Source organism: Balaenoptera physalus (genome assembly GCF_965194825.1).
Source record: "Balaenoptera physalus genome assembly, contig: HAP1_SCAFFOLD_879, whole genome shotgun sequence".
Classification (NCBI taxonomy): domain Eukaryota; kingdom Metazoa; phylum Chordata; class Mammalia; order Artiodactyla; family Balaenopteridae; genus Balaenoptera; species Balaenoptera physalus.
The window spans coordinates 192,554-214,795 of NW_028125904.1; the positions used below are offsets into that span (position 1 = coordinate 192,554).

Below are 22,242 nucleotides of genomic sequence, written 5' to 3' on the forward strand. Positions count from 1 at the left end.
TCAGCAAAAACTACAAAGAAAAAATCCTGAAGGTGCTGGGAAGAAATACATGCCCTCCACTTTAAGTGGGACGTAACCTGGAAAGAGCCACTAAGGAGAACAGAACAGAGGTGCCTTTAAAAGGTAAACATTGAGCTACCATATGATCCAGCAGACCTATTCCTGGACCTATAAACTAAGAAGACAGAATTGGAAGGACACAGCCACGCAAATCTGCATTCCATAGTATTACAATAGCCAAGATATGGAAGTAACCAAAAAGTCCACCGACAGATGGGTGGACAAAGAAGAACTGCTACCTGTATAGATGGAATATGAGCTAGTGAAAGAATGAAACAATGCCATTTGCAGCACCATAGATGAGTCTAGAAGTAATCACGCAACTTGGAGTAAGTGAGAAAGCGAAAGACACATATCCTATCATATCACATATAGGGGTTACCTAAAAAATGATACAAACAAAGATATTTCCACAGACAAACACTATCATAGATTCATTTAAAAAACTTATGGTTCACCAAATGGAAAGGTGTGAGGATTGGATACATTACCATATTGAGGTTAACAGAGACATACAAACACATGTGAAATACTTAATCACCAAAGACCTACGCAATACCAAGGGAAGACTACTCAACATTGTGTCATAACCTACATGGGAAAAGGATCCGAAGAACAATAGATATATGTATATGTGTGAAAGAACCACATCTTGCACACCTAGAACAAACAAAACATTGTAATCAAGTTTGCTGTGATAAAAAATAAAAATTAAGTTAAAAATACCAAGAAGAAATAATGAGACATAAACTTAAAGGGCTTTGTCTCGCACATTCCATTCTAATTTACAACCTAGAACACCACTTCCAGTAAGGCTCTGTTACCCTAGTAACCAGATTTGGTAAAGGAGAAATGTTGCCGACTTGTGGCCGATTCCCGCAAGAGCAGCTTTTAACCCACAGCTAATGGTCACTTATCATTCACAAGGACTCAGGGCTGTAAAGGACACCTGCCCTCAAAATTGTGCTGAGGTAGGGAATCGATAAAAGAATTCAAAACAGGCAAAATGTTCACGAAGATAGTATGGAGAGGTAAGTTTTACTCACTCTCTTTTTAAAGAAAGGAAAATGGATAAAAGCTCAGCCTCAGGAAGTATTAGACTCATGCAATCTAATCTACAAAAACTTTTCAACTTCCACCAGTCGAATGACCTTTGGCAAAAAGTCTACAAACAATAAATGCTGAAGAGGTTTTAGAGAACTGTGTACCCTCTAGCTGCTGGTGAGATGTAAGAGGGTTAAATGCTAATAATGAGAACAGAAAGGAGCTGCGTTTAAAAGGAAAAATTGAGGTACCATTCAATCCAGCAGGCGCACCAATGGGCCTCTCACCTGAGAAGACCAGAATGAAGAAGACCCGGGCTGCAAAAGCTGCACTGCAGCCTGATTCACAATAGAAAAGACAGTGAAGCAACCAAAATGTCCATCAACAGATGAAAGGATAAAGAAGAAGTGGTCCATGTACACAATGAATACTAGCCATGGAAAACCATGAAACACTGCTCTTTGAGGCACCATAGATGATCTTGGAGATAATCACAGAACATGAGGTAAGTCGGAAAGCAAAAGTCCTATATCCTATGATATCACTTATAGGCGTTATCTAATAACTGACACAAATGTACATATTTCCACACAGAAAGTCAATCACAGACTTATTAAAAAAAAACTATGCTTATCTAAAAGGAAAGGTGGGGGAAATGGATAAATGAAGATTAGCGTTACCATATGTATACAAATATATATTATATACATATATCCAAAAGACCAACCATATAGCAAGGAAGGATTACGGAACACTCTGTAATAATTTACACGGGAAGAGGATCTCTACATAAATAGTTATATAGAATATGTAGATGAACCAGAGTGTGTACACCTTGGACGAGCAACATTCTAACCATTACCCCAATTGAAAAAATTAAAACAACGAACTAGGAGTAATGAGACATAAACTTATGGGGGGTTTTCCTGGCACATTCCCTCCAAATTTAAAACCTAGGCAAACAACTTCCAGAACGGCTCTGCTGCCCTAGTACCCAGATTGGGGAATGGAGAAATGCTGCATCCTTGTGGCCGTTTCCCACAAGAGCAGCTTTAAACCCACTGCAAAAGGTCACTAAATATTCACCAATTGCAGGTCTGTAAATGACACCGGCCCTCCAAAAAATACTGAGGTCGAAAATCGACCAAAAAATTCCAGAGTGCAACCTTCCAAAAAGAAAATTTGAAGAGGTATATTATAGTCACACTTTTTTGCTTTTTTCTTTTAACAGAAAAGAAAAAGGCGTGGAAAAATGATGAATTGTAGGAATTTTTACAGACATGTAAACGCAAATTACAAAAACCTATCAGCTCACACCAGTCAGAACGGCCATCAACAAAAATGCTGCAAACAATAAATGCTGACGTGATTGTGGAGAAATGCGTACCCTCGATTCTAAGGGGGACGTGGTAAGAGCCACTAATGAAAGCACAATTGAGGTGCCTTGAAAAGGTCAACGTTGACCTACCATACCAGTCAATCAATCATACCCACTGCTGGGTCTATCACCTGAGAAAATGAAAATCAAAAATCACAGGCTGGCAATCCTGCACTCCAGCAATATTTACCATAGGCAACACATGGAAGCAACGAAAATGTCCATCAACAGAGGAATGAACCAAGAAGAAGTGGTCCATGTACACAATGGAATATTAGCCATGGAAAACATTGAAGCACTGCTCTTTGAGGCACCATAGATGAGCCTGGAGATAATCACAAAACATGAAGTAGGTCGGACAGCAAAACACCTATTTCCTATATTATCACTTATGGCATTATCTAATAACTGACACAGATGAACATATTTCCAAAGAGAAAGACACTCACAGGCTTAGAAAACAAACTATGCTCATCTGAAAGGAAAGGAGGGGGGAAATTGAGAAATGAAGATTAGTGTTACTATACATATACAAATACATATTATATACATGTATCAAAAAGACCGAACATATAGCAAGGGAGGTCGAAGGAACACTGTAATATTTTACATGGGAAGAGGATCTGTACATTAATAGACATACATAATGTACAAATGAACCATATTGTGTAAACCTAGGACAAACAATATTCTAAACTTTACCCAGATTAAAAAAAATTTAAAAACCAAGAAGAAGTAATGAGACATAAACTTATGGGGATTGCTCCTGGCAAATTCCATTCTAATTTACAACCTAGGACAATGACTTCCATAAAGGCTCTGCTGCCCTAGTACCCAGATTGGGGAATGGAGAAATGCTACCTCCTTGTGGCCGTTTCCCACAACAGCAGCTTTGAACCCACTGCAAAATGTCAGTAAATTTTCACCAACTTGCAGTTCTATAAATGGCAACTGCCCTCCAGAAAATTTCTGGGGTCAAATATCGAACAAAATCTTCAGAAGAGGGCAACCTTCGAAGAAGACAATTTCAAGAGCTATACTGTACTCACGGTTTTTTCTTTTAAGAGAAAAGAAAAAGGCGTAGGAATATGACGAATTTTAAAAATTTTAATGACATGCATACCCATATTACAAAAACCTATCAGCTCAGAGCAGTCAGAATGGCCATTAGGAAAAATGCTGCAAAAAATAAACGGTGAAGGGAGTGTGGAGAAATGTGTACCCTCGGTTGTAAGGGGGGGCATGTAACGAGCCACTAATGAAAACACAATGTAGGTGCTTTGAAAAGGGAAACATTGAGATACCCGTCAATCAATCACAATCACTTCTTGGCCTATCACCTGACAAAATGAGAATCAAAAAGTCACAGGCTGGCAAACCTGTACGCCAGCAAGATTTACCATAGCCAGCACTTGGAAGCAATGAAAATGTCCATCAACTGAGGAATGCACCAAGAAGAAGTAGTCTACGTACACAATGGTATATTACTCTAATAATAAATATAAATTAAATTTAAAAACAAACAAAAGCAAGGAGACATCAACATTTGTGGGTTTATCCGGGCACATTCACTCTAATTTATAACCGAAGAACACCACTGGCCGGTATGTCTGTTTCCCTAGTACCAGCAAGGGAAACGTAGAAAGGCTGCCGCTCTTTGGCCGATACCTGCAAAAGCAGGTTTAAAGCCTGAGCTAATGGTCACTACATATGAACAAGTACTGCAGGGCTGTAAATGAAACCTGCCCTCAAAATGTCTTGAGGGAGATAATGGCCAAAATATTTCAAAAGGTGACACATACTTTAAAAAAAACACTTTGAAGAAATAAGCTCTAATCACAGCTGGAAAAATAAAAAGGACATGTCTTAAAGCTCAATTTCAACGCATTATGAGACACATGCAAATTCAACCACAAAGAGGTATCAGCTCACACCACTCAGAATAACCATCAGCAAAAACTACAAAGAAAAAATCCTGAAGGTGCTGGGAAGAAATACATGCCCTCCACTTTAAGTGGGACGTAACCTGGAAAGAGCCACTAAGGAGAACAGAACAGAGGTGCCTTTAAAAGGAAAACATTGAGCTACCATATGATCCAGCAGTCCTATTCCTGGACCTATAACCTAAGAAGGCAAAATTGGAAGGACAGAGGCACGCAAATCTGTATTGCATATTATTACAATAGCCAAGATATGGAAGTAACCAAAAAGTCCACCGACAGATGGGTGGACAAAGAAGAACTGCTATCTGTACAGATGGAATATGAGCTAGTGAAAAAATGAAACAATGTCATTTGCAGCACCATAGATGAGCCTAGAAGTAATCACACAACTTGGAGTAAGTGAGAAAGCGAAAGGCACATATCCTATCATATCACATATAGGGGTTACCTAAAAAATGATACAAAGAAAGATATTTCCACAGAGAAACACTATCATAGATTCATTAAAATTCTTATGGTTCACCAAATAGAAAGTTGTGAGGATTGGATACATTACCATTTTTAGGTTAACAGAGAGTTACAACCACATGTGAAATATATAATCACCAAAGACCTACGCAATATCAAGAGAATACTACTCAACATTGTGTCATAACCTATATGGGAAAAGGATCCGAAGAAGAATAGATATATGTATATGTGTGAAAGAACCACATCTTGCACACCTAGAACAAACAAAACATTGTAATCAAGTTTGCTGTGATAAAAAATAAAAATTAAGTTAAAAATACCAACAAGAAGTAATGAGACATAAACTTAAAGGGCTTTTCCCCCGCACATTCCATTCTAATTTACAACCTAGAACACCACTTCCAGTAAGGCTCTGTTGCCCTAGTAACCAGATTTGGTAAAGGAGAAATTCTGCTGCCTTGTGGCCAATTCCCGCAAGAGCAGCTTTTAACCCACAGCTTATGGTCACTTACCATTCAAAATGACTCAAGGCTGTAAAGGACACCTGCCCTCAAAATTGTGCTGAGGTAGGGAATGGATAAAAAAAAGTCAAAACAGGCAGAATTTTCAAGAAGATAGTATGAAGAGGCAAGTTTTACTCACCCTCTTTTTAAAGAAAGGAAAATGGATAAAAGCTCAACCTCAGGAAGTATTAGACTCATGCAATCTAATCTACAAAAAGTTTTCAACTCACACCAGTCGACTGACCATTGGCAAAAGGACTACAAACAATAAATGCTGAAGTGGTTTTAGAGAACTGTGTACCCTCTAGCTGCTGGTGAGATGTAAGAGGGTTAAACGTTAATAATGAGAACAGAAAGGAGCTGCGTTTAAAAGGAAAAATTGAGGTACCATTCAATCCAGCAGGCGCACCAGTGGTCCTCTCACCTGAGAAGACCAGAATGAAGAAGACCCAGGCTGCAAAAGCTGCACTGCAGCCTGATTCACAATAGACAAGACAGTGAAGCAACCAAAATGTCCATCAACAGAAGAAAGGATAAAGAAGAAGTCGTCCATGTACACAATGAATACTAGCTATGGAAAACAATGAAACAGTGCTCTTTGAGGCACCATAGATGATCTTGGAGATAATCACAGAACATGAGGTAAGTCGGAAAGCAAAAGTCCTATATCCTATGATATCACTTATAGGCGTTATCTAATAACTGACACAAATGAACATATTTCCACAGAGAAAGTCAATCACAGACTTATTAAAAAAAACTATGCTTATCTAAAAGGAAAGGTGGGGGAAGTGGATAAATGAAGATTAGCGTTACCATATGTATACAAATACATATTATATACATATATCAAAAAGACAGACCATATAGCAAAGAAGGTTTACGGAACACTCTGTAATAATTTACACGGGAAGAGGATCTCTACATAAATAGTTATATAGAATATGTAGATAAACCAGAGTGTGTACACCTTGGACGAGCAACATTCTAACCATTACCCCAATTGAAAAAATTAAAACAACGAACTAGGAGTAATGAGACATAAACTTATGGGGGGTTTTCCTGGCACATTCCATCCAAATTTAAAACCTAGGCAAAGAACTTCCAGAACGGCTCTGCTGCACTAGTACCCAGATTTGGGAATGGAGAAATGCTGCATCCTTGTGGCCGTTTCCCACAACAGCAGCTTTAAACCCACTGCAAAAGGTCACTAAATATTCACCAATTGCAGTTCTGTAAATGACACCGGCCCTCCAAAAGGTACTGAGGTCGAAAATCGACCAAAAATTTCCAGTGTGCAACCTTCCAAAAAGAAAATTTGAAGAGGTATATTATAGTCACACTTTTTTCTTTTTTCTTTTAACAGAAAAGAAAAAGCCGTGGAAAAATGATGAATTGTAGGAATTTTTACAGACATGTAAACCCAAATTACAAAAACCTATCAGCTCATACCAGTCAGAACGGCCATCAACAAGAATGCTGCAAACAATAAATGCTGACGTGATTGTGGAGAAATGCGTACCCTCGATTCTAAGGGGGACGTGGTAAGAGCCACTAATGAAAGCACAACTGAGGTGCCTTGAAAAGGTAAACGTTGACCTACCATACCAGTGAATCAATCATACCCACTGCTGGGTCTAAAACCTGAGAAAATGAAAATCAAAAATCACAGGCTGGCAATCCTGCACTCCAGCAATATTTACCATAGGCAACACTTGGAAGCAACGAAAATGTCCATCAACAGAGGAATGCACCAAGAAGAAGTGGTCCATGTACACAATGGAATATTAGCCATGGAAAACATTGAAGCACTGCTCTTTGAGGCACCATAGATGAGCCTGGAGATATTCACAAAACATGAAGTAGGTCGGAAAGCAATAGACCTATATCCTATATTATCACTTATGGCATTATCTAATAACTGACACAGATGAACATATTTCCAAAGAGAAAGACACTCACAGGCTTAGAAAACAAACTATGCTCATCTGAAAGGAAAGGAGGGGGGAAATTGAGAAATGAAGATTAGTGTTACTCTACATATACAAATACATATTATATACATGTATCAAAAAGACCGAACATATAACAAGGGAGGTCGACGGAACACTGTAATATTTTACATGGGAAGAGTATCTGTACATTAATAGACATACATAATGTACAGATGAACCAGATTGTGTACACCAAAGACAAACAATATTCTAAACTTTACCCAGATTAAAAAAATTGTAAAAACCAAGAAGAAGTAATGAGACATAAACTTATGGGGACTTCTCCTGGCAAATTCCATTCTAATTTACAACCTAGGACAATGACTTCCAGAAAGGCTCTGCTGCCCTAGTACCCAGATTGGGGAATGGAGAAATGCTACCTCCTTGTGGCCGTTTCCCACAACAGCAGCTTTGAACCCACTGCAAAAGGTCACTAAATTTTCACCAACTTGCAGTTCTGTAAATGACACCTGCCCTCCAGAAAATTTCTGGGATCAAAAATCGACCAAAAACTTCACAATAGGGCAACCTTCGAAGAAGACAATTTCAAGAGCTATATTGTACTCACGGTTTTTTTCTTTTAAGAGAAAAGCGAAAGGGGTAGGAATATGACGAATTTTAAAAATTTTAATGACATGCATACCCATATTACAAAAACCTATCAGCTCACAGCAGTCAGAATGGCCATTAGGAAAAATGCTGCAAAAAATAAAAGGTGAAGGGAGTGTGGAGAAATGCGTACCCTCGGTTGTAAGGGGGGGCATGTAAAGAGCCACTAATGAAAACACAATGTAGGTGCTTCGAAAAGAGAAACATTGAGCTACCAGTCAATCAATCACAACCACTGCTTGGCCAATCACCTGAGAAAATGAGAATCAAAAAGTCACAGGCTGGCAAATCTGTACGCCAGCAAGATTTACCATAGCCAGCCCTTGGAAGCAATGAAAATGTCCATCAACCGAGGAATGCACCAAGAAGAAGTGGTCCACGTACACAATGGAATATTACTCTAATAATAAATATAAATTAAATTTAAAAACAAACAAAAGCAAGGAGACATCAACATTTGTGTGTTTATCCGCGCACATTGCACTCTAATTTATAACCGAAAAACACCACTGGACGGTAGGTCTGTTTCCCTAGTACCAGCAAGGGGAACGTAGAAAGGCTGCCGCTCTCTGGCCGTTACCTGCAAAAGCAGGTTTAAAGCCTGAGCTAATGGTCACTTCATATGAACAAGTACTGCAGGGCTGTAAATGAAACCTACCCTCAAAATGTCTTGAGGGAGATAATGGCCAAAATATTTCAAATGGTGACACATACTTTAAGAAAACACTTTGAAGAAATAAGCTCTAATCACAGCTGGAAAAATAAAAAGGACATGTCTGAAGGCTCAATTTCAACGCATTATGAGACACATGCAAATTCAACCACAAAGAGGTATCAGCTCACACCACTCAGAATAACCATCAGCAAAAACTACAAAGAAAAAATCCTGAAGGTGCTGGGAAGAAATACATGCCCTCCACTTTAAGTCGGACGTAACCTGGAAAGAGCCACTAAGGAGAACAGAACAGAGGTGCCTTTAAAAGGTAAACATTGAGCTACCATATGATCCAGCAGACCTATTCCTGGACCTATAAACTAAGAAGACAGAATTGGAAGGACACAGCCACGCAAATCTGCATTCCATAGTATTACAATAGCCAAGATATGGAAGTAACCAAAAAGTCCACCGACAGATGGGTGGACAAAGAAGAACTGCTACCTGTATAGATGGAATATGAGCTAGTGAAAAAATGAAACAATGCCATTTGCAGCACCGTAGATGAGTCTAGAAGTAATCACGCAACTTGGAGTAAGTGAGAAAGCGAAAGGCACATATCCTATCATATCACATATAGGGGTTACCTAAAAAATGATACAAACAAAGATATTTCCACAGACAAACACTATCATAGATTCATTTAAAAAACTTATGGTTCACCAAATGGAAAGGTGTGAGGATTGGATACATTACCATATTGAGGTTAACAGAGACATACAAACACATGTGAAATACATAATCACCAAAGACCTACGCAATACCAAGGGAAGACTACTCAACATTGTGTCATAACCTACATGGGAAAAGGATCCGAAGAACAATAGATATATGTATATGTGTGAAAGAACCCCATCTTGCACACCTAGAACAAACAAAACATTGTAATCAAGTTTGCTGTGATAAAAAATAAAAATTAAGTTAAAAATACCAAGAAGAAATAATGAGACATAAACTTAAAGGGCTTTGTCCTCGCACATTCCATTCTAATTTACAACCTAGAACACCACTTCCAGTAAGGCTCTGTTGCCCTAGTAACCAGATTTGGTAAAGGAGAAATGCTGCCGCCTTGTGGCCGATTCCCGCAAGAGCAGCTTTTAACCCACAGCTAATGGTCACTTATCATTCACAAGGACTCAGGGCTGTAAAGGACACCTGCCCTCAAAATTGTGCTGAGGTAGGGAATGGATAAAAAAAAGTCAAAACAGGCAGAATTTTCAAGAAGATAGTATGAAGAGGCAAATTTTACTCACCCTCTTTTTAAAGAAAGGAAAATGGATAAAAGCTCAACCTCAGGAAGTATTAGACTCATGCAATCTAATCTACAAAAAGTTTTCAACTCACACCAGTCGACTGACCATTGGCAAAAGGACTACAAACAATAAATGCTGAAGTGGTTTTAGAGAACTGTGTACCCTCTAGCTGCTGGTGAGATGTAAGAGGGTTAAACGTTAATAATGAGAACAGAAAGGAGCTGCGTTTAAAAGGAAAAATTGAGGTACCATTCAATCCAGCAGGCGCACCAGTGGTCCTCTCACCTGAGAAGACCAGAATGAAGAAGACCCAGGCTGCAAAAGCTGCACTGCAGCCTGATTCACAATAGACAAGACAGTGAAGCAACCAAAATGTCCATCAACAGAAGAAAGGATAAAGAAGAAGTCGTCCATGTACACAATGAATACTAGCTATGGAAAACAATGAAACAGTGCTCTTTGAGGCACCATAGATGATCTTGGAGATAATCACAGAACATGAGGTAAGTCGGAAAGCAAAAGTCCTATATCCTATGATATCACTTATAGGCGTTATCTAATAACTGACACAAATGAACATATTTCCACAGAGAAAGTCAATCACAGACTTATTAAAAAAAACTATGCTTATCTAAAAGGAAAGGTGGGGGAAGTGGATAAATGAAGATTAGCGTTACCATATGTATACAAATACATATTATATACATATATCAAAAAGACAGACCATATGGCAAAGAAGGTTTACGGAACACTCTGTAATAATTTACACGGGAAGAGGATCTCTACATAAATAGTTATATAGAATATGTAGATAAACCAGAGTGTGTACACCTTGGACGAGCAACATTCTAACCATTACCCCAATTGAAAAAATTAAAACAACGAACTAGGAGTAATGAGACATAAACTTATGGGGGGTTTTCCTGGCACATTCCATCCAAATTTAAAACCTAGGCAAAGAACTTCCAGAACGGCTCTGCTGCACTAGTACCCAGATTTGGGAATGGAGAAATGCTGCATCCTTGTGGCCGTTTCCCACAACAGCAGCTTTAAACCCACTGCAAAAGGTCACTAAATATTCACCAATTGCAGTTCTGTAAATGACACCGGCCCTCCAAAAGGTACTGAGGTCGAAAATCGACCAAAAATTTCCAGTGTGCAACCTTCCAAAAAGAAAATTTGAAGAGGTATATTATAGTCACACTTTTTTCTTTTTTCTTTTAACAGAAAAGAAAAAGCCGTGGAAAAATGATGAATTGTAGGAATTTTTACAGACATGTAAACCCAAATTACAAAAACCTATCAGCTCATACCAGTCAGAACGGCCATCAACAAGAATGCTGCAAACAATAAATGCTGACGTGATTGTGGAGAAATGCGTACCCTCGATTCTAAGGGGGACGTGGTAAGAGCCACTAATGAAAGCACAACTGAGGTGCCTTGAAAAGGTAAACGTTGACCTACCATACCAGTGAATCAATCATACCCACTGCTGGGTCTAAAACCTGAGAAAATGAAAATCAAAAATCACAGGCTGGCAATCCTGCACTCCAGCAATATTTACCATAGGCAACACTTGGAAGCAACGAAAATGTCCATCAACAGAGGAATGCACCAAGAAGAAGTGGTCCATGTACACAATGGAATATTAGCCATGGAAAACATTGAAGCACTGCTCTTTGAGGCACCATAGATGAGCCTGGAGATATTCACAAAACATGAAGTAGGTCGGAAAGCAATAGACCTATATCCTATATTATCACTTATGGCATTATCTAATAACTGACACAGATGAACATATTTCCAAAGAGAAAGACACTCACAGGCTTAGAAAACAAACTATGCTCATCTGAAAGGAAAGGAGGGGGGAAATTGAGAAATGAAGATTAGTGTTACTCTACATATACAAATACATATTATATACATGTATCAAAAAGACCGAACATATAACAAGGGAGGTCGACGGAACACTGTAATATTTTACATGGGAAGAGTATCTGTACATTAATAGACATACATAATGTACAGATGAACCAGATTGTGTACACCAAAGACAAACAATATTCTAAACTTTACCCAGATTAAAAAAATTGTAAAAACCAAGAAGAAGTAATGAGACATAAACTTATGGGGACTTCTCCTGGCAAATTCCATTCTAATTTACAACCTAGGACAATGACTTCCAGAAAGGCTCTGCTGCCCTAGTACCCAGATTGGGGAATGGAGAAATGCTACCTCCTTGTGGCCGTTTCCCACAACAGCAGCTTTGAACCCACTGCAAAAGGTCACTAAATTTTCACCAACTTGCAGTTCTGTAAATGACACCTGCCCTCCAGAAAATTTCTGGGATCAAAAATCGACCAAAAACTTCACAATAGGGCAACCTTCGAAGAAGACAATTTCAAGAGCTATATTGTACTCACGGTTTTTTTCTTTTAAGAGAAAAGCGAAAGGGGTAGGAATATGACGAATTTTAAAAATTTTAATGACATGCATACCCATATTACAAAAACCTATCAGCTCACAGCAGTCAGAATGGCCATTAGGAAAAATGCTGCAAAAAATAAAAGGTGAAGGGAGTGTGGAGAAATGGGTACCCTCGGTTGTAAGGGGGGGCATGTAAAGAGCCACTAATGAAAACACAATGTAGGTGCTTCGAAAAGGGAAACATTGAGCTACCAGTCAATCAATCACAACCACTGCTTGGCCAATCACCTGAGAAAATGAGAATCAAAAAGTCACAGGCTGGCAAATCTGTACGCCAGCAAGATTTACCATAGCCAGCACTTGGAAGCAATGAAAATGTCCATCAACCGAGGAATGCACCAAGAAGAAGTGGTCCACGTACACAATGGAATATTACTCTAATAATAAATATAAATTAAATTTAAAAACAAACAAAAGCAAGGAGACATCAACATTTGTGTGTTTATCCGCGCACATTGCACTCTAATTTATAACCGAAAAACACCACTGGACGGTAGGTCTGTTTCCCTAGTACCAGCAAGGGGAACGTAGAAAGGCTGCCGCTCTCTGGCCGTTACCTGCAAAAGCAGGTTTAAAGCCTGAGCTAATGGTCACTTCATATGAACAAGTACTGCAGGGCTGTAAATGAAACCTACCCTCAAAATGTCTTGAGGGAGATAATGGCCAAAATATTTCAAATGGTGACACATACTTTAAGAAAACACTTTGAAGAAATAAGCTCTAATCACAGCTGGAAAAATAAAAAGGACATGTCTGAAGGCTCAATTTCAACGCATTATGAGACACATGCAAATTCAACCACAAAGAGGTATCAGCTCACACCACTCAGAATAACCATCAGCAAAAACTACAAAGAAAAAATCCTGAAGGTGCTGGGAAGAAATACATGCCCTCCACTTTAAGTCGGACGTAACCTGGAAAGAGCCACTAAGGAGAACAGAACAGAGGTGCCTTTAAAAGGTAAACATTGAGCTACCATATGATCCAGCAGACCTATTCCTGGACCTATAAACTAAGAAGACAGAATTGGAAGGACACAGCCACGCAAATCTGCATTCCATAGTATTACAATAGCCAAGATATGGAAGTAACCAAAAAGTCCACCGACAGATGGGTGGACAAAGAAGAACTGCTACCTGTATAGATGGAATATGAGCTAGTGAAAAAATGAAACAATGCCATTTGCAGCACCGTAGATGAGTCTAGAAGTAATCACGCAACTTGGAGTAAGTGAGAAAGCGAAAGGCACATATCCTATCATATCACATATAGGGGTTACCTAAAAAATGATACAAACAAAGATATTTCCACAGACAAACACTATCATAGATTCATTTAAAAAACTTATGGTTCACCAAATGGAAAGGTGTGAGGATTGGATACATTACCATATTGAGGTTAACAGAGACATACAAACACATGTGAAATACATAATCACCAAAGACCTACGCAATACCAAGGGAAGACTACTCAACATTGTGTCATAACCTACATGGGAAAAGGATCCGAAGAACAATAGATATATGTATATGTGTGAAAGAACCACATCTTGCACACCTAGAACAAACAAAACATTGTAATCAAGTTTGCTGTGATAAAAAATAAAAATTAAGTTAAAAATACCAAGAAGAAATAATGAGACATAAACTTAAAGGGCTTTGTCCTCGCACATTCCATTCTAATTTACAACCTAGAACACCACTTCCAGTAAGGCTCTGTTGCCCTAGTAACCAGATTTGGTAAAGGAGAAATGCTGCCGCCTTGTGGCCGATTCCCGCAAGAGCAGCTTTTAACCCACAGCTAATGGTCACTTATCATTCACAAGGACTCAGGGCTGTAAAGGACACCTGCCCTCAAAATTGTGCTGAGGTAGGGAATCGATAAAAGAATTCAAAACAGGCAAAATGTTCACGAAGATAGTATGAAGTGGTAAGTTTTACTCACTCTCTTTTTAAAGAAAGGAAAATGGATAAAAGCTCAGCCTCAGGAAGTATTAGACTCATGCAATCTAATCTACAAAAACTTTTCAACTTCCACCAGTCGAATGACCTTTGGCAAAAAGTCTACAAACAATAAATGCTGAAGAGGTTTTAGAGAACTGTGTACCCTCTAGCTGCTGGTGAGATGTAAGACGGTTAAATGCTAATAATGAGAACAGAAAGGAGCTGCGTTTAAAAGGAAAAATTGAGGTACCATTCAATCCAGCAGGCGCACCAATGGGCCTCTCACCTGAGAAGACCAGAATGAAGAAGACCCGGGCTGCAAAAGCTGCACTGCAGCCTGATTCACAATAGAAAAGACAGTGAAGCAACCAAAATGTCCATCAACAGATGAAAGGATAAAGAAGAAGTGGTCCATGTACACAATGAATACTAGCCATGGAAAACCATGAAACAATGCTCTTTGAGGCACCATAGATGATCTTGGAGATAATCACAGAACATGAGGTAAGTCGGAAAGCAAAAGTCCTATATCCTATGATATCACTTATAGGCGTTATCTAATAACTGACACAAATGTACATATTTCCACACAGAAAGTCAATCACAGACTTATTAAAAAAAACTATGCTTATCTAAAAGGAAAGGTGGGGGGAATGGATAAATGAAGATTAGCGTTACCATACGTATACAAATATATTTTATATACATATATCCAAAAGACCAACCATATAGCAAGGAAGGATTACGGAACACTCTGTAATAATTTACACGGGAAGAGGATCTCTACATAAATAGTTATATAGAATATGTAGATGAACCAGAGTGTGTACACCTTGGACGAGCAACATTCTAACCATTACCCCAATTGAAAAAATTAAAACAACGAACTAGGAGTAATGAGACATAAACTTATGGGGGGTTTTCCTGGCACATTCCCTCCAAATTTAAAACCTAGGCAAACAACTTCCAGAACGGCTCTGCTGCCCTAGTACCCAGATTGGGGAATGGAGAAATGCTGCATCCTTGTGGCCGTTTCCCACAAGAGCAGCTTTAAACCCACTGCAAAAGGTCACTAAATATTCACCAATTGCAGGTCTGTAAATGACACCGGCCCTCCAAAAGGTACTGAGGTCGAAAATCGACCAAAAATTTCCAGTGTGCAACCTTCCAAAAAGAAAATTTGAAGAGGTATATTATAGTCACACTTTTTTCTTTTATCTTTTAACAGAAAAGAAAAAGCCGTGAAAAAATGATGAATTGTAGGAATTTTTACAGACATGTAAACCCAAATTACAAAAACCTATCAGCTCATACCAGTCAGAACGGCCATCAACAAGAATGCTGCAAACAATAAATGCTGACGTGATTGTGGAGAAATGCGTACCCTCGATTCTAAGGGGGACGTGGTAAGAGCCACTAATGAAAGCACAACTGAGGTGCCTTGAAAAGGTAAACGTTGACCTACCATACCAGTGAATCAATCATACCCACTGCTGGGTCTAAAACCTGAGAAAATGAAAATCAAAAATCACAGGCTGGCAATCCTGCACTCCAGCAATATTTACCATAGGCAACACTTGGAAGCAACGAAAATGTCCATCAACAGAGGAATGCACCAAGAAGAAGTGGTCCATGTACACAATGGAATATTAGCCATGGAAAACATTGAAGCACTGCTCTTTGAGGCACCATAGATGAGCCTGGAGATATTCACAAAACATGAAGTAGGTCGGAAAGCAATAGACCTATATCCTATATTATCACTTATGGCATTATCTAATAACTGACACAGATGAACATATTTCCAAAGAGAAAGACACTCACAGGCTTAGAAAACAAACTATGCTCATCTGAAAGGAAAGGAGGTGGGAAATTGAGAAATGAAGATTAGTGTTACTCTACATATACAAATACATATTATATACATGTATCAAAAAGACCGAACATATAACAAGGGAGGTCGACGGAACACTGTAATATTTTACATGGGAAGAGTATCTGTACATTAATAGACATACATAATGTACAGATGAACCAGATTGTGTACACCAAAGACAAACAATATTCTAAACTTTACCCAGATTAAAAAAATTGTAAAAACCAAGAAGAAGTAATGAGACATAAACTTATGGGGACTTCTCCTGGCAAATTCCATTCTAATTTACAACCTAGGACAATGACTTCCAGAAAGGCTCTGCTGCCCTAGTACCCAGATTGGGGAATGGAGAAATGCTACCTCCTTGTGGCCGTTTCCCACAACAGCAGCTTTGAACCCACTGCAAAAGGTCACTAAATTTTCACCAACTTGCAGTTCTGTAAATGACACCTGCCCTCCAGAAAATTTCTGGGATCAAAAATCGACCAAAAACTTCACAATAGGGCAACCTTCGAAGAAGACAATTTCAAGAGCTATATTGTACTCACGGTTTTTTTCTTTTAAGAGAAAAGCGAAAGGGGTAGGAATATGACGAATTTTAAAAATTTTAATGACATGCATACCCATATTACAAAAACCTATCAGCTCACAGCAGTCAGAATGGCCATTAGGAAAAATGCTGCAAAAAATAAAAGGTGAAGGGAGTGTGGAGAAATGCGTACCCTCGGTTGTAAGGGGGGGCATGTAAAGAGCCACTAATGAAAACACAATGTAGGTGCTTCGAAAAGGGAAACATTGAGCTACCAGTCAATCAATCACAACCACTGCTTGGCCAATCACCTGAGAAAATGAGAATCAAAAAGTCACAGGCTGGCAAATCTGTACGCCAGCAAGATTTACCATAGCCAGCACTTGGAAGCAATGAAAATGTCCATCAACCGAGGAATGCACCAAGAAGAAGTGGTCCACGTACACAATGGAATATTACTCTAATAATAAATATAAATTAAATTTAAAAACAAACAAAAGCAAGGAGACATCAACATTTGTGGGTTTATCCGCGCACATTGCACTCTAATTTATAACCGAAAAACACCACTGGACGGTAGGTCTGTTTCCCTAGTACCAGCAAGGGGAACGTAGAAAGGCTGCCGCTCTCTGGCCGTTACCTGCAAAAGCAGGTTTAAAGCCTGAGCTAATGGTCACTTCATATGAACAAGTACTGCAGGGCTGTAAATGAAACCTACCCTCAAAATGTCTTGAGGGAGATAATGGCCAAAATATTTCAAATGGTGACACATACTTTAAGAAAACACTTTGAAGAAATAAGCTCTAATCACAGCTGGAAAAATAAAAAGGACATGTCTGAAGGCTCAATTTCAACGCATTATGAGACACATGCAAATTCAACCACAAAGAGGTATCAGCTCACACCACTCAGAATAACCATCAGCAAAAACTACAAAGAAAAAATCCTGAAGGTGCTGGGAAGAAATACATGCCCTCCACTTTAAGTCGGACGTAACCTGGAAAGAGCCACTAAGGAGAACAGAACAGAGGTGCCTTTAAAAGGTAAACATTGAGCTACCATATGATCCAGCAGACCTATTCCTGGACCTATAAACTAAGAAGACAGAATTGGAAGGACACAGCCACGCAAATCTGCATTCCATAGTATTACAATAGCCAAGATATGGAAGTAACCAAAAAGTCCACCGACAGATGGGTGGACAAAGAAGAACTGCTACCTGTATAGATGGAATATGAGCTAGTGAAAAAATGAAACAATGCCATTTGCAGCACCGTAGATGAGTCTAGAAGTAATCACGCAACTTGGAGTAAGTGAGAAAGCGAAAGACACATATCCTATCATATCACATATAGGGGTTACCTAAAAAATGATACAAACAAAGATATTTCCACAGACAAACACTATCATAGATTCATTTAAAAAACTTATGGTTCACCAAATGGAAAGGTGTGAGGATTGGATACATTACCATATTGAGGTTAACAGAGACATACAAACACATGTGAAATACATAATCACCAAAGACCTACGCAATACCAAGGGAAGACTACTCAACATTGTGTCATAACCTACATGGGAAAAGGATCCGAAGAACAATAGATATATGTATATGTGTGAAAGAACCACATCTTGCACACCTAGAACAAACAAAACATTGTAATCAAGTTTGCTGTGATAAAAAATAAAAATTAAGTTAAAAATACCAAGAAGAAATAATGAGACATAAACTTAAAGGGCTTTGTCCTCGCACATTCCATTCTAATTTACAACCTAGAACACCACTTCCAGTAAGGCTCTGTTGCCCTAGTAACCAGATTTGGTAAAGGAGAAATGCTGCCGCCTTGTGGCCGATTCCCGCAAGAGCAGCTTTTAACCCACAGCTAATGGTCACTTATCATTCACAAGGACTCAGGGCTGTAAAGGACACATGCCCTCAAAATTGTGCTGAGGTAGGGAATCGATAAAAGAATTCAAAACAGGCAAAATGTTCACGAAGATAGTATGAAGAGGTAAGTTTTACTCACTCTCTTTTTAAAGAAAGGAAAATGGATAAAAGCTCAGCCTCAGGAAGTATTAGACTCATGCAATCTAATCTACAAAAACTTTTCAACTTCCACCAGTCGAATGACCTTTGGCAAAAAGTCTACAAACAATAAATGCTGAAGAGGTTTTAGAGAACTGTGTACCCTCTAGCTGCTGGTGAGATGTAAGAGGGTTAAATGCTAATAATGAGAACAGAAAGGAGCTGCGTTTAAAAGGAAAAATTGAGGTACCATTCAATCCAGCAGGCGCACCAATGGGCCTCTCACCTGAGAAGACCAGAATGAAGAAGACCCGGGCTGCAAAAGCTGCACTGCAGCCTGATTCACAATAGAAAAGACAGTGAAGCAACCAAAATGTCCATCAACAGATGAAAGGATAAAGAAGAAGTGGTCCATGTACACAATGAATACTAGCCATGGAAAACCATGAAACACTGCTCTTTGAGGCACCATAGATGATCTTGGAGATAATCACAGAACATGAGGTAAGTCGGAAAGCAAAAGTCCTATATCCTATGATATCACTTATAGGCGTTATCTAATAACTGACACAAATGTACATATTTCCACACAGAAAGTCAATCACAGACTTATTAAAAAAAACTATGCTTATCTAAAAGGAAAGGTGGGGGGAATGGATAAATGAAGATTAGCGTTACCATACGTATACAAATATATATTATATACATATATCCAAAAGACCAACCATATAGCAAGGAAGGATTACGGAACACTCTGTAATAATTTACACGGGAAGAGGATCTCTACATAAATAGTTATATAGAATATGTAGATGAACCAGAGTGTGTACACCTTGGACGAGCAACATTCTAACCATTACCCCAATTGAAAAAATTAAAACAACGAACTAGGAGTAATGAGACATAAACTTATGGGGGGTTTTCCTGGCACATTCCCTCCAAATTTAAAACCTAGGCAAACAACTTCCAGAACGGCTCTGCTGCCCTAGTACCCAGATTGGGGAATGGAGAAATGCTGCATCCTTGTGGCCGTTTCCCACAAGAGCAGCTTTAAACCCACTGCAAAAGGTCACTAAATATTCACCAATTGCAGGTCTGTAAATGACACCGGCCCTCCAAAAGGTACTGAGGTCGAAAATCGACCAAAAATTTCCAGTGTGCAACCTTCCAAAAAGAAAATTTGAAGAGGTATATTATAGTCACACTTTTTTCTTTTATCTTTTAACAGAAAAGAAAAAGCCGTGAAAAAATGATGAATTGTAGGAATTTTTACAGACATGTAAACCCAAATTACAAAAACCTATCAGCTCATACCAGTCAGAACGGCCATCAACAAGAATGCTGCAAACAATAAATGCTGACGTGATTGTGGAGAAATGCGTACCCTCGATTCTAAGGGGGACGTGGTAAGAGCCACTAATGAAAGCACAACTGAGGTGCCTTGAAAAGGTAAACGTTGACCTACCATACCAGTGAATCAATCATACCCACTGCTGGGTCTAAAACCTGAGAAAATGAAAATCAAAAATCACAGGCTGGCAATCCTGCACTCCAGCAATATTTACCATAGGCAACACTTGGAAGCAACGAAAATGTCCATCAACAGAGGAATGCACCAAGAAGAAGTGGTCCATGTACACAATGGAATATTAGCCATGGAAAACATTGAAGCACTGCTCTTTGAGGCACCATAGATGAGCCTGGAGATATTCACAAAACATGAAGTAGGTCGGAAAGCAATAGACCTATATCCTATATTATCACTTATGGCATTATCTAACAACTGACACAGATGAACATATTTCCAAAGAGAAAGACACTCACAGGCTTAGAAAACAAACTATGCTCATCTGAAAGGAAAGGAGGGGGGAAATTGAGAAATGAAGATTAGTGTTACTATACATATACAAATACATATTATATACATGTATCAAAAAGACCGAACATATAACAAGGGAGGTCGACGGAACACTGTAATATTTTACATGGGAAGAGTATCTGTACATTAATAGACATACATAATGTACAGATGAACCAGATTGTGTACACCAAAGACAAACAATATTCTAAACTTTACCCAGATTAAAAAAATTGTAAAAACCAAGAAGAAGTAATGAGACATAAACTTATGGGGACTTCTCCTGGCAAATTCCATTCTAATTTACAACCTAGGACAATGACTTCCAGAAAGGCTCTGCTGCCCTAGTACCCAGATTGGGGAATGGAGAAATGCTACCTCCTTGTGGCCGTTTCCCACAACAGCAGCTTTGAACCCACTGCAAAAGGTCACTAAATTTTCACCAACTTGCAGTTCTGTAAATGACACCTGCCCTCCAGAAAATTTCTGGGATCAAAAATCGACCAAAAACTTCACAATAGGGCAACCTTCGAAGAAGACAATTTCAAGAGCTATATTGTACTCACGGTTTTTTTCTTTTAAGAGAAAAGCGAAAGGGGTAGGAATATGACGAATTTTAAAAATTTTAATGACATGCATACCCATATTACAAAAACCTATCAGCTCACAGCAGTCAGAATGGCCATTAGGAAAAATGCTGCAAAAAATAAAAGGTGAAGGGAGTGTGGAGAAATGCGTACCCTCGGTTGTAAGGGGGGGCATGTAAAGAGCCACTAATGAAAACACAATGTAGGTGCTTCGAAAAGGGAAACATTGAGCTACCAGTCAATCAATCACAACCACTGCTTGGCCAATCACCTGAGAAAATGAGAATCAAAAAGTCACAGGCTGGCAAATCTGTACGCCAGCAAGATTTACCATAGCCAGCACTTGGAAGCAATGAAAATGTCCATCAACCGAGGAATGCACCAAGAAGAAGTGGTCCACGTACACAATGGAATATTACTCTAATAATAAATATAAATTAAATTTAAAAACAAACAAAAGCAAGGAGACATCAACATTTGTGGGTTTATCCGCGCACATTGCACTCTAATTTATAACCGAAAAACACCACTGGACGGTAGGTCTGTTTCCCTAGTACCAGCAAGGGGAACGTAGAAAGGCTGCCGCTCTCTGGCCGTTACCTGCAAAAGCAGGTTTAAAGCCTGAGCTAATGGTCACTTCATATGAACAAGTACTGCAGGGCTGTAAATGAAACCTACCCTCAAAATGTCTTGAGGGAGATAATGGCCAAAATATTTCAAATGGTGACACATACTTTAAGAAAACACTTTGAAGAAATAAGCTCTAATCACAGCTGGAAAAATAAAAAGGACATGTCTGAAGGCTCAATTTCAATGCATTATGAGACACATGCAAATTCAACCACAAAAAGGTATCAGCTCACACCACTCAGAATAACCATCAGCAAAAACTACAAAGAAAAAATCCTGAAGGTGCTGGGAAGAAATACATGCCCTCCACTTTAAGTGGGACGTAACCTGGAAAGA

General features: G+C 38.9%; 1 long non-coding RNA gene across 1 annotated transcript; it reads left to right on the forward strand.

The window, feature by feature from the left end:
* Positions 1-1,312: 1,312 nt before the first annotated feature.
* LOC309653683 lies at positions 1,313-19,576 on the forward strand. The gene is made up of 2 exons (XR_014259362.1): positions 1,313-1,750; positions 19,476-19,576. It is a non-coding gene; the product is annotated as an uncharacterized lncRNA (long non-coding RNA).
* Positions 19,577-22,242: the final 2,666 nt, after the last annotated feature.